We start from the raw sequence: 15066 nt of genomic DNA, 5'->3' as shown, positions 1-15066 counted from the left end.
TATTGAAGACACTTTGTTTACCAGCATATGAATACTTATGTGGAGGTTAGCACATGATGCTAAGAATTAGAGCTACATATTTTCCTTTGATTTGTTGGTTATAAATGTATCTCACTTCCTACCATGCGTTGAGTTACGAAAGTTATGTTTATTGTTATGTTGTCAAAATGTCATTCTTGGCAAAAGGAACTTCATTGTATATGTAGACCCAAGAATTCACTCTAAGCCTAGTTAAAGTTTTTACAGTTTAGTACAATGCACATTTTTTATTATTGAATCTTCAGTAATATTCATTAACCAAATTAAGTAAATACTGGGCTGTATAGACAAATAAAGACGTTAGAGAAAAATTTCAGTGCTGTAAAAATTCACAAAGATGTGGTCAGATTTCTAAATGGATAAGAATTCCTTTTCAAGATCCAAGCTGTCAGGAAAAAAGGGCTGATTACATGTAGCCTCAGTTAGCCACATGAGGACTAACTGTAACTATACAGTTATGAATTTGTGAACAGTAACAATATAAAGACACCTAAAACTAAAACTGACTGTACTGGTTTTGGCTGCAACAGAGTTAAATTTCTTCACAGTAGCTTGTGTGATGCTGTGTTTTGGATGTGAGATAAAAACTGTGTTGGTTACACAGGAATGTTGGAGAGCTCAGCACAGTGTCAAGGCCTTTTCTGTTTCTCACACCAACCCACTAGCGAGTAGGCTAAACTGCACAAGGAGCTGGAATGGGACATGATACCATTTGTCTTCCCAAGTAGCTGCTATGCATGACAGAGTCTGGTTTTTCTGAACATGGCTGAACACCTGCTTGCTCATAGGAAGTAGTGAATGAATCCCTTGTTTTGCTTTATTTGGGCATGCAGAATTTGTTTTACCTAATAAACTGTCTTTATCTCAACCTGCTAGTTTCCTCACCTTTACCCTTCCAATTCTATCCCCTATTCCACTGCAGGGGAGCAAACAGGCAGCTGGGTGCATCTGAGCTGCTGGCCAGGGTTAAACCTGACTATGAAAGTATGGAGGAAGATCTTGTGACACTTAGTCATGGGGAACTGCGATTAACATGACACATAAAGGTTAATTTGGAGCACCCAGTGAGAATATGAGGCATCAGATTTAAAACAAATGGAAAGAAAACAAATCCTTTTCATGAAGGCCATTTCCTCAGGCTTTTTGAGAACTAATATCATCAAGAGGAGAGATGCAGTGATAGCTGTTAAATGGAGTGGTTCATTCTCACCAGTTCAGAAAGCCTTGACTGGGACAAAACCATTGTACATGAGCTTAGCCTCATCTTAATTTCTGACAGTCAGATCCTCTCAAACAGACTCCACAGAGAGCGCTTTGAATGAATTTTTGCATCTTCTGGTCAGTGACACAAACACCTACAGGCATCCTCTAAATGCTTTTGGTCCAAGAAAATGAAAGGATGCAATTTCTTTCATATATGTATATCCAGTCTGTGAGGGAAAGCCTTGAACCTGGAAGCATGAATTGCAGGTTGACTGCTTGACTTAGCTGAAAAATAGTTGTGATGTTAGACATAGATTGCAAACCAAGGAGACCTCATCTTGAAGGAAGAGGTCATGCAAATGGAAAAGAGTGACTGGAGAACAGGTGGAACTTGTCCCTAAAGCCCAGTACAGGGTGAGGGTGGGAGTGTGGGACAGTTTATGCCTTTTCAAATTTTTTAGGTTGGCATGTTTTATCTGACTTATGTCAGTGTCTGACATTAACTTTTCTTCTATAATCATCCATACTGAGACCTGAATGTAAAAGTTGCACGAGACTTTACCTGCTGTTCATAGAAAGAATTTTCCTTAGCATTGCAGAACCTAAAAACTATGCTTAAATGCCACACAGAGCAGAGAAGCATATTGTTAAATACCACATAGTGCTATGCAAAATATCCCTTAAACATATACTAATAAAAAATCATCTTTTCTTTATAGAGTATCCCTGAAATAGTGACAAATCAACACAAGTCCCAGATTTTCTCCTTTTTTGGCTCAAGCAAAAACATATTGAATGCAGAGTAGCTGGCATTCATATACAAGTTAATAATAACAAAAAATTAATAACAATAACAACAATAACAATAATAATATTTTCATCTTATACCAAAACCATGCTGTATATAAAATTTCCTTATGGACCAACTACTGTTGATAGTGAAGGCAGGTAATACCTGTTCTTAATCCAATGGATTTGCAAAAGTGTTGTTAGAATTATCTGTACAGGATCACCAGTGCAGCCTAAATAATAAAATGGAGAACACATTTATTGTTTTGTTTAAACATCCAAATCTGTGGAGAGTTAATATTTGTGAACATTTAATTTTGTTTGAAAAATATGACATCATTCCCTATCTGAGTATTCATACATCTCTCAATTATTCTCTTATTATTGTCATGAGGATAGTAAGACAGCTGTAATGCTGAAGTCTTTTCTTTAAGACACAATGTCAAAACTGGCAGTTCATCTGACTCCTCTGAAAAGTAGTGATTGGCTGTCTTCAAATTACCATTCATTTTTTTTCTTCTTCATAGATCAGCAGTATCATAGAGAGTGATACCCTTTCTGAGCATTCACTTCTAATGGGTAAAGTCCCTGAATCCTCTGAGAAGCCAAATTTCAAGGCATTTTCTTTGCTAGTTCATTGTTTGCACTTGGGCCCTAATATACTGTAACATATTTCTTTGTTTCTTCTTTTTTCTTTGCTTTAATTAATTTTGACAGAATGGTAAGCCAGCTGGAATAATAATAAAAAAGAAATAAAGACAAGTCAGGAAGTCCCAAACCATGTTCCTACTTTTACATAAAATCTATGCTATTACATCATCCTGATTAAAGCCTTCCTAGGTCACTCATAACTCATTTGCACCACACTGTACTGGATGCTTGCTTGCTTGCTTGCTTATATTAATGGCCTATAGTTCCACCATCTCCCTTTATGAGCTTCTCACACTCTAAAAATACTCCTTTCACAGCCAGCCTACATTACTCTTAGAGCAATCTATAAAAAAAATACTTTTCCAATTGCATCATTTATCTACTGCTGTAAATTTACACAGTGCTTTCAAGGGAGACATAATCTTCCATCTTAGTTTCTTATAGGAAAAGGCTTGGTCTGCACTTACAAGATTTCACTTCTTTAACTGTTGACTAGTGCAATTTTTTTAACCATTACAGCTACAGCAATAAAAATCTTTGTATGGTAACATTTATCCTAGTAAAACAATTTTTGAAACAGTATTTGTCTAAACACACAAATGTAGACCCTTGGATGGCTAACAGTTATCAAAACAAATAAACTAGGTGTCTAAATACTTTACTAGGTAGGACTTATGTAACAATACATTTACACTGACCAGCAACCCTTAAACATCAGGGGATTTTCTGTTAAAGCTATATCTCTGGAAACATACAGGAAAAATCCCTGAAACAGAAATCTAAGATCATAAAGGCCAAATAGGAAAAGAAAACGTGCACTGAGAAACTTAAAAAGTTGTAGAAAACTTTGGTTTTCTGTCTTGTATGATGTATTTCCATTTTCTTTTCCAACATACTCTTTCCACTGCACTGCACTTTCCACCCATATCCGTTTTGTCCCCCACTTCCCTTCGCCCACTACACTTCATTTGCTTTATTGATGCTCCTCTTTATAGTATTGTGGTTGCCTCATACAGAATACTCCTGAATGCTCGGTCATAATCACCTCCCCTTCATAACTCTGACCCTAACGAATATACTAAAATCTAGAAAAATTGTGCTGAAACTCCACATTGCAAAGGCAGCATCTGAATTCTTTGTCCATTTGAATTTACATCTGCAGTGACCAGGGGTGTCAAGGGCAACAAGAAGAGTTTCTTCAAGTATATCAGCAGCAAAAGGAAGGTTAAGGAAAATGTAGGTCCACTGCTGAATGAGGAGGATCCTCTGGGGATGGATGATACAGAGAGGGCAGAATTACTGAATGCCTTCTTCCATCTTTACTGCTAAGACCAGCCATCAGGTATCCCAGACCCTAGAGACAGAAGAGAAAATCTGGCAAAAGGAAGACTTTCGCTTTGTTGAGGAATATCAGGTTAGAGATTGTTTAGGCAAACTGGACATCCACAAATCCATGGACCCCAATAGGATGAGCCCACAAGTTCTGACAGACTTGGCAGGTGTCATTGCAAAACCACTCTCCATCATCTTTGAAAAGCCTTGGAGAACAGGAGAGGTGCTTGAGGACTGGAAGAAAGTCAACACCATTCCAATCTTCAAAAAGGGCAAGAAAGATGACCCAGGAAACTACAGGCCTGACAGTCTCACCTCTCTCCCTGGAAAGGTGATGGAACAGCTCCTTCTGAATGTCATCTCCAAGCATATGGAAAAAAAATAAAGTTATCAGGAATAGTCAGCATGGGTTCACCAAATGGATATCATGTTTGACCAACCTGATGGCATTCTATGGTGGTATGACTGACTGGGTAGACAAGGGAAGAGCAGTGGACATTGTCTGCCTTGATTTCACCAAGGCTTTTGGCACCATCTTTCACAACACCCTCACAGACAAGCTCAGGAAGTGTGGGATGGATGAATGCACGGTGAAGTGGATCATGAAGTGGCTGGATGGCAGAGCTCAGAGGTCTTGCTATCAACAGTGCGAAGTCTGGTTGGAGGCTGACAGTTAGTGGGGCTCACCAGGGGTCAGTATAAGGTCTGGTCTTATTCAACCTGTTCATCAATGACCTAGATGAAGAGACTGAGTGCACCCTCAGCAAGTTTGCTGATGATACCAAACTGGGAGGAAGGGTTGATACACCAGAAGGCTGTGCTACCATTCAGTGAGACCTGGACAGGCTGGAGGACTTGGTAGGGAAGAACCTGATGAAATTCAACAAGGGCAAGTGTGTCCCACACCTGGGGAGGAATAATCCCAGGCACCAGTACAGGTTAGGGGTGGACCTGCTGGAAAGCAGTACTGCAGAGAAGAACTTGGGAATTCTGGTTGACAACAGGTTGACCATGAGTCAACAGTGTGCTCTTGTGGCCAAGAAGGCAAACGGTATCCTGCGGTGCATTGGGAAAAGTGGGATCAGCAAGTCAAGGGAGATTATCCTCCCTCTCTACTTTGCCCTGGTGAGGCTGCATCTGGAGTACTGTATCTAATTCTGGGCTCCCCAGTTTCAAAAGTACAAGGAATTACTGGAGGCAGTCCAGCAGCAGCCTATGAAGATGATTAGGGGCCCAGAGCACCTTTCTTATGAAAAGAGACTGAGAGAGATGAGTCTGTTCAGCCTGGAGAAGAGAAGGCTGAGAGGGGATCTCATCTATGTTTGTAAATATCGCAAGGGTGGATGTCAGGAGGCTGGGACCAGATTCCTTTCCTTGGTGCTCTACAATAGGATGAGAGGCAATGGACACAGATTAAAGCATAGGAGGTTCCATCTGAATATGAGGAAAAAACTTCTTTACTTTGAGGGTGCCAGAGCACTGAAACAGGCTGCCTACGGAGGTTGTGGAGTCTCCTTCTCTGGAGACATTCCAAAGAAGCCTGGACACATTCCTGTGCAATCTACTCTAGGTGTACCTACTTTAGCAGGTGGGTTGGACTAGATGACCTCCAGAGGTCCCTTCCATCCCTAACCATTGTGTGATTCTGTGTTTCTGTGACTAGCCACTTACTTGCATCTCTGCTCTTTGGCACTTACGCATATTACTATCTTCTCACTGTCATTTGAGGAGATACCCCCTGTCATCATGGGAACAGGTGAAAACAAGTGGTAGCAAAATGTGTTGTACCACTGATTCCTCAGCATGGACATGGGTCTGCAAACTGGCTATATCACACCTTCCAGAGCTGTATAAGATTTGACCAGGAATGTGGTGACTTTGCCAGCCCTGTGACAGACATTTCAGGGATACAAGCACATTGCAAAAGACAGATGTTTTTTAGCAGTTCAACTCCTTGTCTAGAGCAGAAGAAAGTTGAAGGGGACATTATGGTTTAGGAAAACATACTCTTCTCTTGGCATCTCTCCAAGGATAAATAGGAAAGACTCAAATTTTACTACACCACGTGCTAGATGACAGTTTGCTGTTTTAGCCTCTGAAGTTTAAGTATCCAAGGGAAGAACCACGTCGTCTTCCATATTTCGTGTGAGGCAGCTAGAGGACTACTATAAAATACTGAAAGTTATAAGAATAACAATAATAAATTACTTTCAGCATTTAGATAAAAATAAACTATTTTCTATTCTGTGTAATATGGTATTCAGGCATATGTTAAAATTTGGTATCAATCATCATATATGTATTTGATATTTAGAAGTTCTTTTTCCCTCCTCTGAGAAAAGGAGTTCAGTTGCCACACTTAAATTTTAAAGCTTTATTTTAGCAAATATGCTATTTTGCATGTAGGCATGCTCCAGGAGGCATATTATGTTCTTCTTAAAACATTTTTAAATGGCCGCTGAGACTCACTTGTAGAAGGAACTGGGCAAAATGTTCACAGTGTACAATACACTTGGCATATGTAATCCTTTAATTTTTTAATTAGCTCTGAGCATAACTTGATTTTTTTTTCCCTATTCAGAATTGCTCAACTATATCTTGACTCACTGCCTGCTTCTGAATTACTCTTGTAAAAACTTTGAGTATCATTTTCCTTTGGGTATGGTGCAATACTTACCCAGATCAGATGGCACTGCTTCTTTTGTGTCGGTGGATAGCCATAGTGCAGACTTATGTTTCTTTCTTAATTATGGGAGATTTTAACTTTTCATCTTCTGTGAGTGAGTTGCTCCCAATTCACTTTTCCCGATGCTTAATGAAGAGGGTTAGCTGACCTGAGATAATTTTTTATTCAGGTTTCCAAAACAGGACAATCTATAGGGAGAAAAATATTTACTTAAATCACACACTTCTGCAATGAGCAAACAATATTCTCAAATATTAAAAAAAAATAATTTTTTTTTTAAATGTTATTCTTTTCCAAGGCCTGAAAACTTTTCTTCTCCTAAATATTAAAGTGGTGAAGGAAAGTTAGCTCTCAGCCAAGTAATCTTATGGAATTTCGGACCCAACAAAGTACTGTTCCTTGGAAGTCATGGATTAGAGAGTCAGTTTGATTGCTCTGGTGTGTTTCTGGATGCATTTTTGAATTAAAAAATATGAAATGTCTCCGACTTACTGTATACTTGCAGTGAGATTTTCCTATAGCAGCAGCTGCCTTTCTGTGTACCACTTACTCTGCTTTAATATGCCTTCTTTATGTAGCTGACTGGGGAGGCGGGGGGATATTTCTGCTGTTTTCTGTTTCATCTTTCATTTGTGGTTTATGTAATTCTGGAAGAAACAGCATAGTGTTTGTATTGCTTCTATAATGATAGGAAACTTTTTATTCTCACTTTCTAAGTTTTGAAAGGGGGCCCATTAAAGAAAAATTGAACATAGTGAAAAAGGTCAGTCTTTCAAAATGTAAATGTAGGTGCAAACCTCATGCTGTTAGCCATCAGTCATATCGATTTCAAAGTGTTCAGTTGCAGTGTTGTGATTTAATAAATTTGACTTTGATGGGCAGATGAGATTGATTTAATGTAGTTATTCACCACATTCAAGGCAGAAAGCAAGCATGTTTGTTTGCTCATGATACAAAACTTTTTTACATGACATGGTGCAATCATGCTGCCACATTCAAGTCTTCTGCTTGTTGCCTTGACAGCCAAAAGAAGACAGATAAAAACACCTAGGGCTTCATCTTAAAATTATCAAACATTAGCAGCACAATCTCTAAGTCTGTAAGGTGGAAAAACTACTTAATTTCATATGATATCCTCCATAAACAAAGCTTGTTAAAGGGGTGCAAGCATGTGTAAGGAGAAATTTGGTATAAAGAGGAAATTCTCTGTTCAAAAGACCATCTGACAGACATTACATACCACCTATTAAATCACAATAAAATAGAGTAAAATATATTATTAACGTCTCAGCTTTCCGCTGATGCTTTTGATATTTCTTAATTTTGTCCATGGACTAATTCATCATCCAGAGGATATATAAAATATACATTAGTCTCTTTAGCATAGCCCTCTGATATCTAGTCCAGCTTTGTCTAAATCTTCGATTGGTAGCAGAAAGACCACATGACCATCAACTGTTAATTTTCTTAATATTCTGCAACACTTCTCTGAAATACAAAATAATGAACTGGCCCTGAAAAATGCACTACCATCATCAGTAGAAATATTTAAGAATTAAGTCATCTTCATGGTCCTCCTCTGGACTCATTCCAACAACTGTGTAATAAACAGGAGAATGACCTAACAGTACCTAAATTGAATCTATTCAAAGTATTCTAGCAGTAATTACAAAAAATATGAAAGCAGCAGCATTTTTTAAACAATAACTCACTGTACAAGGAGACAAAATCTATGCAGGTACAGAAAATACAGGGTTGATATGGGTGTAATTTGATACGAAGAAATACACTTTTACATGTTCAGTGAATGTTAACAAATTCAGCTGCCTTCCTCCAACAAAGCTGTCAATACTGCAAACACCTTTTACTGTCAGGGAAGGTTTATATTGTAGCTAATCTTAGATGACTTATTTAAGATGCTTAGTTTAAGAAGAGAAAAACTCAGCTTTTGAATTGTATTTTCTCCCTTCCTATCAAGGGAATTTAATCAACCATTCAAATTTCAGACATCTATATGGTAGGAAAGTGGAAATTGGTATCAAAGATTCCTTTTGTTTTTAAAACAGTACTCCCTTTATGTTTTGTTTTAAAGAAATTCACAATATCTGATATTTGTTTCAAAGTTATTAATACAAAATCTGACCTTTAAATTTGAAGGGAGAAGACGTAGATATGTTTTGGATTAAGTAAGATAAGCCCCACTATTTAATGGCCGTGTTACTTCAGCATAAATTGAGTAATTTACAGCATTAAGCAGATAAATATCTGTAGTTAACCAAGACAATTAATGGTTAGTCATGATGATGAACTAAAATTAATGTGCCTGGCTTTTATTAAAGGTTTTGATGCTTCTACCTCATCAATCAAATAACTATGTTTAAGAAACTAGCAATTAAGTAAAAGAAAAGGTATAGAATAGTAGGTAAAGATGTAGATTTAGATGAGAGCTATCCATTTGTTTTTCAAGCATGAGTTTTGTGGAGCATATTATTTAATATTTTGTGAAATGACAAAAGAGAAAATTTTATTAAAATGCATTGATGATTTGGGACTAACAGTCATCATCATGAAGGGGGAGCAGCAGATTCTCAGAGGACACTGTAAGGCATGAAGAATCGAAAACTGGAAAACAAAATAAGGACCAGCCAGCCAGAGATTTCTCTATAAAATGTGAGGCTGATACCATGGGTTGATAAAAAAGAAGAGAACTAGGCAGCAATGAGAGGGAGAGAGGTAAGAACTAGTTAACTGTTAGTGTATTCCTGCCATGAAGTGGCAAATATAATCCTAGGGTGAACATACTATAGTATATAGAGACAAACTACAGTAATATTAATTATATATACAAGACGGTGGTGAAACTGTGAACCTACAGCTATTTTTATTTCCTCATATTCCAGGAAGTCTGAAACAGCTGCAGAGAAATCCAGTAAAAGTAGTCAGTGAAGAAAAAGAAATGTGAAAGAACTTCTCTTTTCACTATAGAGAAATGGTAGTGAAGAGGTAATATGATTACTCTCATCTGGAATACTATGAATGAGTAAAAATAAATTAAGTGATATTATAATTGGAATACATGTGGATTATTCATTCAGGATTCAGAAATGAATGGAAAAAGATTTAGAAGGTGACAAATTTATTTTTGAAATTAGACTTCTAATCTTTAGATCAGTGGGCTCCTTTAACAATGCTCGTAGAGGCAAAGTGAAGCCAGAAAGTTAAGTTTAAAGTAAGTTTATGACAGGAATTTCCTCAAACAAGTTCCTATAATTAAAAACAAACAAACAAACAAACAAACAAGATTATTTAATGTATGCCTTCCAATCCCATGTTTTGAGTTTTGTTAAAAAAAATTTGCCTTATCTGTGTGGGTTTTTTAGTCTTATTTAGGGGTTTTTACATTTTCTTTTTAATATAAACCAGTGACAAATCAAAAATCATGGTATCATGCTGGAAACTTGTATCAGTGCCCTGAGGTACTATACTTCCTACTTACTCTCAGGTTCTTGGTTACTTGTTCACAAAACAATAAGAAATGAAAACCTTTCCCAGAGATCTCTTAACTCCTTTAGAAAACCTGGAAGGACAGTGTACGCAAACCAAGGAAGAAGAGCATTTCTGGAAAAAAAAAAAAAAAAAAATATATATATATATATATGTATATATATATATAAGCATCAAGCAATTAAAGACAAATGTATTTGACCAAGAAAAAAGCATATAACTTAAAAATCATCAGTAAAAACCCAAATTGCCTAAGCGTTGTAAGATTTGTTTTTCCCTTAGAAAAAGGCATTGTCTCTTAGTATTTCTAGTTAAAGTTAGCCTGATGAGGGTTTTTTTAGCACAGGATTTCTTTTTTATTTTTTTTTCTCTCTTACAATACATAATAATGTACATAGAATCAGAACGATTTATTGATTAGGCAAAAAATGAAAGCTCCACAGAGTCTCTAATATTCCCTTATGAAAACTCATTTTTTTTCTGTTGTCTTGCACTGGCGGTCATAATATACTTTTTCTTTAAATTAGCCCAAAGGATAAAAATTGTGGTTACTCACTGAGGCACCAAAAGTGATGCAGGGGGTATGACCACACATATACTGACTTGGTCATAAAACAGAAGGTTGCAGTAAGGCAATGTCTTCGATGGAGAGATAATAATTTTACAAGACTAATTTGAACACGTATACTTCTCTAGTATTCCTGAGGCTCAAAGCAGCTCCTAGACAGGGAGTACAACTACATTTAAGCTTAATATGGGTTCCAGCAATTTTCCTTAATTCAATTTTGGTTCATTAGGTTCTCAAGTCCTTCAGTTATCTAGTTCATTTTAAGTCTAATTTTGTCTGATACCAACTTAGCTTTCAAAGTCTAAAACTTGTCCAATTACATTCATATACATACAAGTTCACATTCATCATTGTTGCATTAAGAGCTTACTTATATTCTATAAATCTAAAAGCTTTTTCAGCTTTTTCTAGTAGCTACCAGCTAAGAGTGTAGGGTGGTAGTATTTTTTTCCACTTAGTGCCATAAAAATTAAGCATCATGCTAGAAGTATTAAGTTGCTCAGTTTTCCTTTATACCCCATGTAAAAATTTGTGAGCTATTTTTTCTAATATTTTAGACAGTATACTTGGTTATTTTGAGTCATTCCACTGAGATCGTAAGAAATGGTTACAAAACAAGAGACTATTCAGTATACCTAATGGCGGCAAAATCCCGAAGCCTATGGGAACTGAATTTTATAAAATAAGTGATATATCACCAGGTTTTCATTTGTTGGAAAGCATTCTGGGGTGCAGTAGCAGAAATATGTAAAGGCCTCTCTTCAGTTATTGTCTAAGTGATTTCAAACGAAGTGCCATAAAGAATTGAACTAAAATATATTAAAAAAGGAAGGTGCACATTATAAGTAGCATATGTATTGTTTTTACTGTTGATGCATTCTTGTTTCACTTAATAAACCAGAAGTGAGCTATCGGTAGCTCATAAATGAAAAGTGCCTATTGTCTTACGTCATGCCCACACCACTCAGTGCATCTCTGGGAAAAGCTATGTCAGTGGAAAGGGAAGAGTGGAGGGTATGTAGACAGTTTACATGCAAAGTGAGTAGCTAAAGGTAAGCCAGGAAGATAATCAAACATCTTTAAAGCCTGCATTTTATCTGATTGAGTCAACATTCGCAGAAAAGAGTTTGGCAGGTGAAAATTAGGGACAATAGCTAGCTGTCCAAAGAAAATTGCTTTTTCAATTATCTGTAAATTGTTGTGCTCTAGAACAGTATTAGAAGCAGACATTCAAGCTGAATATAAAAGAGGCCTGGGCTTTTAAAAAAGGGCAAGAAAGTGAGTAGAAAAAGTCTTCATATAGTGTTATTGTATACTACTGAGTCTTAGATATCTCATGAAAACCACTTCAGAAATAAAATACGTAATATACACTGATTATATCAATTGTGCAAGTGTAAGTAGTGTAATACATAGGTCTTTTCTTTAAAATAAATATCTTCTTGTTGCATATTACCATATGCCTACTTGTAGCTTTATTTACACAGTAAGCTAAGTATTCATTGACAACCTTAACTGCAGAAAGGTATTTCTATAAATTTTGTAAGATAATACATACCTGCCAACATTATTATACCTTGTTTACAGCTGCATAAATCAGCAAAGATTCAGTAAGTAAATGGAGCCATAAGATTTTATAGCAACTGACTATCTAACCTCATCACACATCCAGACTAAGAATACTTTTATGGCAAGGGCTTGAGACACTATTTTCTTGTCATGGTTCTGGAATACCAGGTAAAGGTCAAAGACAAAATCAGACATGGAGCTAACACAGAAACTGCTATATCATAACTGTAATCTGTCAGTAGTTCAGAAGTCAGTGATGTAGACAAGAGTAGACAACATTTTTGCTTCTTTAACTGAAATGACCATGTACCTGTTTACAGCTGGGTAGTTCTGGGGAGGATTTCTCACAGTAAAAAAAGCCATTCTGATTACCCTTTCATCTATCAAGATAATCACAACTTTGGAAATGGTTAAAGAGGTCTGGCTATGTATTTGGCTATATCAGAGTTGGAAGGACTGACAAGAAAGAGAGGAAAATTTGAAGTTACTAGCTTCCATCTATAAAACATATACCAAGTCCCTGCACTAACATAAATAGATAAATTTGGACCTATACTTTTTGAAGATGGCAATGTGACTAATAGAGATGAAAAACAAAGTGGAAGCTTTCAGCACATTTTTTGCCATAGTCTTTAATAATACTGATAGACCTTGGGCTGCACAGTTCCCTGAGATGGAGGGTCCTGAGGGTGGGAATAGTGGCTTTCTGTTGGTGGTCACTGAAATTCCAATGGACCAGTTGTATCAGCTGAATGCTTCTAAGTCCTTGGGGCCTGATGGGATTAATCCCAGAGTACTGAAGGACTGAGTGTGTGTTATGGCAGGACCCATGCTCAGTCATCTACCAAAGGTCCTGGGAGTCTAAGGAGGTCCTTGCTGTCTGGAAGCTAGACAAAGTTATTCTAATTTACAAAGAAAAGGTGTGAGGGAGGACTCAGGGAACTACAGACCAGCTAGCCTAACCTCAGTCCCTGGAAAAATTATGGAGAAGGTCATATTGGGTACTATTGAAAGGCATTTAAAGAATTATTCAGTGATCAGTTACAGTCAACATGGGTTCACAAAGGGAAATTACTGTTTAGCTAATTTGATATCCTTATATTATAAGGTCACCCAGGTACCCTCTCAGAACTAAAGGCACAACCTTGGCAAAGCTTTTCACAGTCCCCTGAAGAGACAGCAACTCAGGAAATAGAGTGGCCTCAGTCACTCTTGGAAATTTCCAGACTTCAGTTAAAGCCACAAGTACCATGTATTTCCACATACAAAATCACTACAGCTTTGAAATTGGGTCTATCTTTTTGAAACAACCTGTAGTATGCAAGAGAAAAAAAGCTGAAGAATCAGCCATTTGATGGTTCCAGAATAGTCTTTTTTATTAACATGCACAATTATATTACAAGAGAAAACTGTTATGCTTGCATAGAGACCTGTAGAGGTAGGTAAATTAGAAAAATAGAAAGCTAGTCAACAAACTGAAGCATTAGGATTGTTGCCATATCATGCAGGTTTCTTGCTGTTTCCTGGAAGATCTTAAGGACTTGCAGAAGAATGATTTGTTTACAGAGATGCTAATGCATTTGGTCTGTAAATGATAGATGTTAATTGTGTTTCAGATATATGTTATGCTTAAAGTATGGATATGTGTGCTAAGGATAAAGTTTCAGATTCAAGTGTCCTTGTGAATCTTTTAAGACCCATACAATGAAGATGCTGAAAAGTATAGATTTTGTTATTGTTTAAGAGAGTATAATCAGAATCAGTGTGCTACTTTCAAACTTAGGTTTAGAATTAGGAAGGGATTAAGATCTAGAACACTAGTGGATCCTTGCTATTCAGCTGTTTAAACAAGCTTTCTTCAGTAATGAGCTTTCTTCAGTAACCTAATACCTTAAGGTCAACAGAGGATTGGTGGGATCATTGTAGGCTAGGTTTGGTGCTGGGTATATTAGACCAGAAAAGATGGGTTAAGTAGGTAAGAACATTCATACCTCATATTAAGGGCTAGAAAAATCAAATTAATTCTAATGACACAAAGGTAGAATGATTGAGATAATCTTAAAACAGGGTTAGTACTATAGTTTAGATTCATGGAAGAAATATCTGAAGAATTTTGGAGCTGCAGCCTGCAAGTTACAGAGAAATAAAGTAAGAATTGTTATTGACTGGGATGAATGACTTAGTTTTAGCAATTTCTGGATTTATTTGACTGTCCTTAAGACTAGAGACAATATTGAAATAAGTGTAAGATCTAGGAAAACAGTGGATTAAAGTTAAGATTTATGTTTGATTCTAGAAATATTGTAAGCTAGAATGAGGACACATGTAGCTTCTAACTCACGTCAGCTTGGTGATGAATAAGACTACCAGGAGCTACACTATTTTGAAAGACAGTGATTTTTTTTTTGCTAGTCCAAGAAACAATTGCAGACATGGGGTATATACTTCCTGAAGAATCAGACTGGTCTGCTGGTGGCATTTTGAGAGAAATAATTTCTTCTGCCAACTGCTAGGGCTCCTGCCAAGACAGATAAGATTAGTATTAGAGCAAGGGTGTGCTAGATTTCAAGTTAGGCTTATTCTTTGGAACAGTGGTAACTAAGCAGCAAGGTCTGTTAAAAAATCTGGTAAAATCTGGAAGAACTTGCAAAATTTCAAAAGTATGCTGAAATTATGTGTAATATTAAGACACGGAGATTGAAGAGCCAGATTTGTTTTTCCCTTT

The sequence above is a fragment of the Streptopelia decaocto genome (assembly GCF_964273445.1).
Source record: "Streptopelia decaocto genome assembly, chromosome: 1".
In the NCBI taxonomy this organism is placed as follows: Eukaryota; Metazoa; Chordata; class Aves; order Columbiformes; family Columbidae; genus Streptopelia; species Streptopelia decaocto.
The sequence above is the reverse complement of the archived record's forward strand: the minus strand, read 5'-3'. Positions refer to the sequence as shown.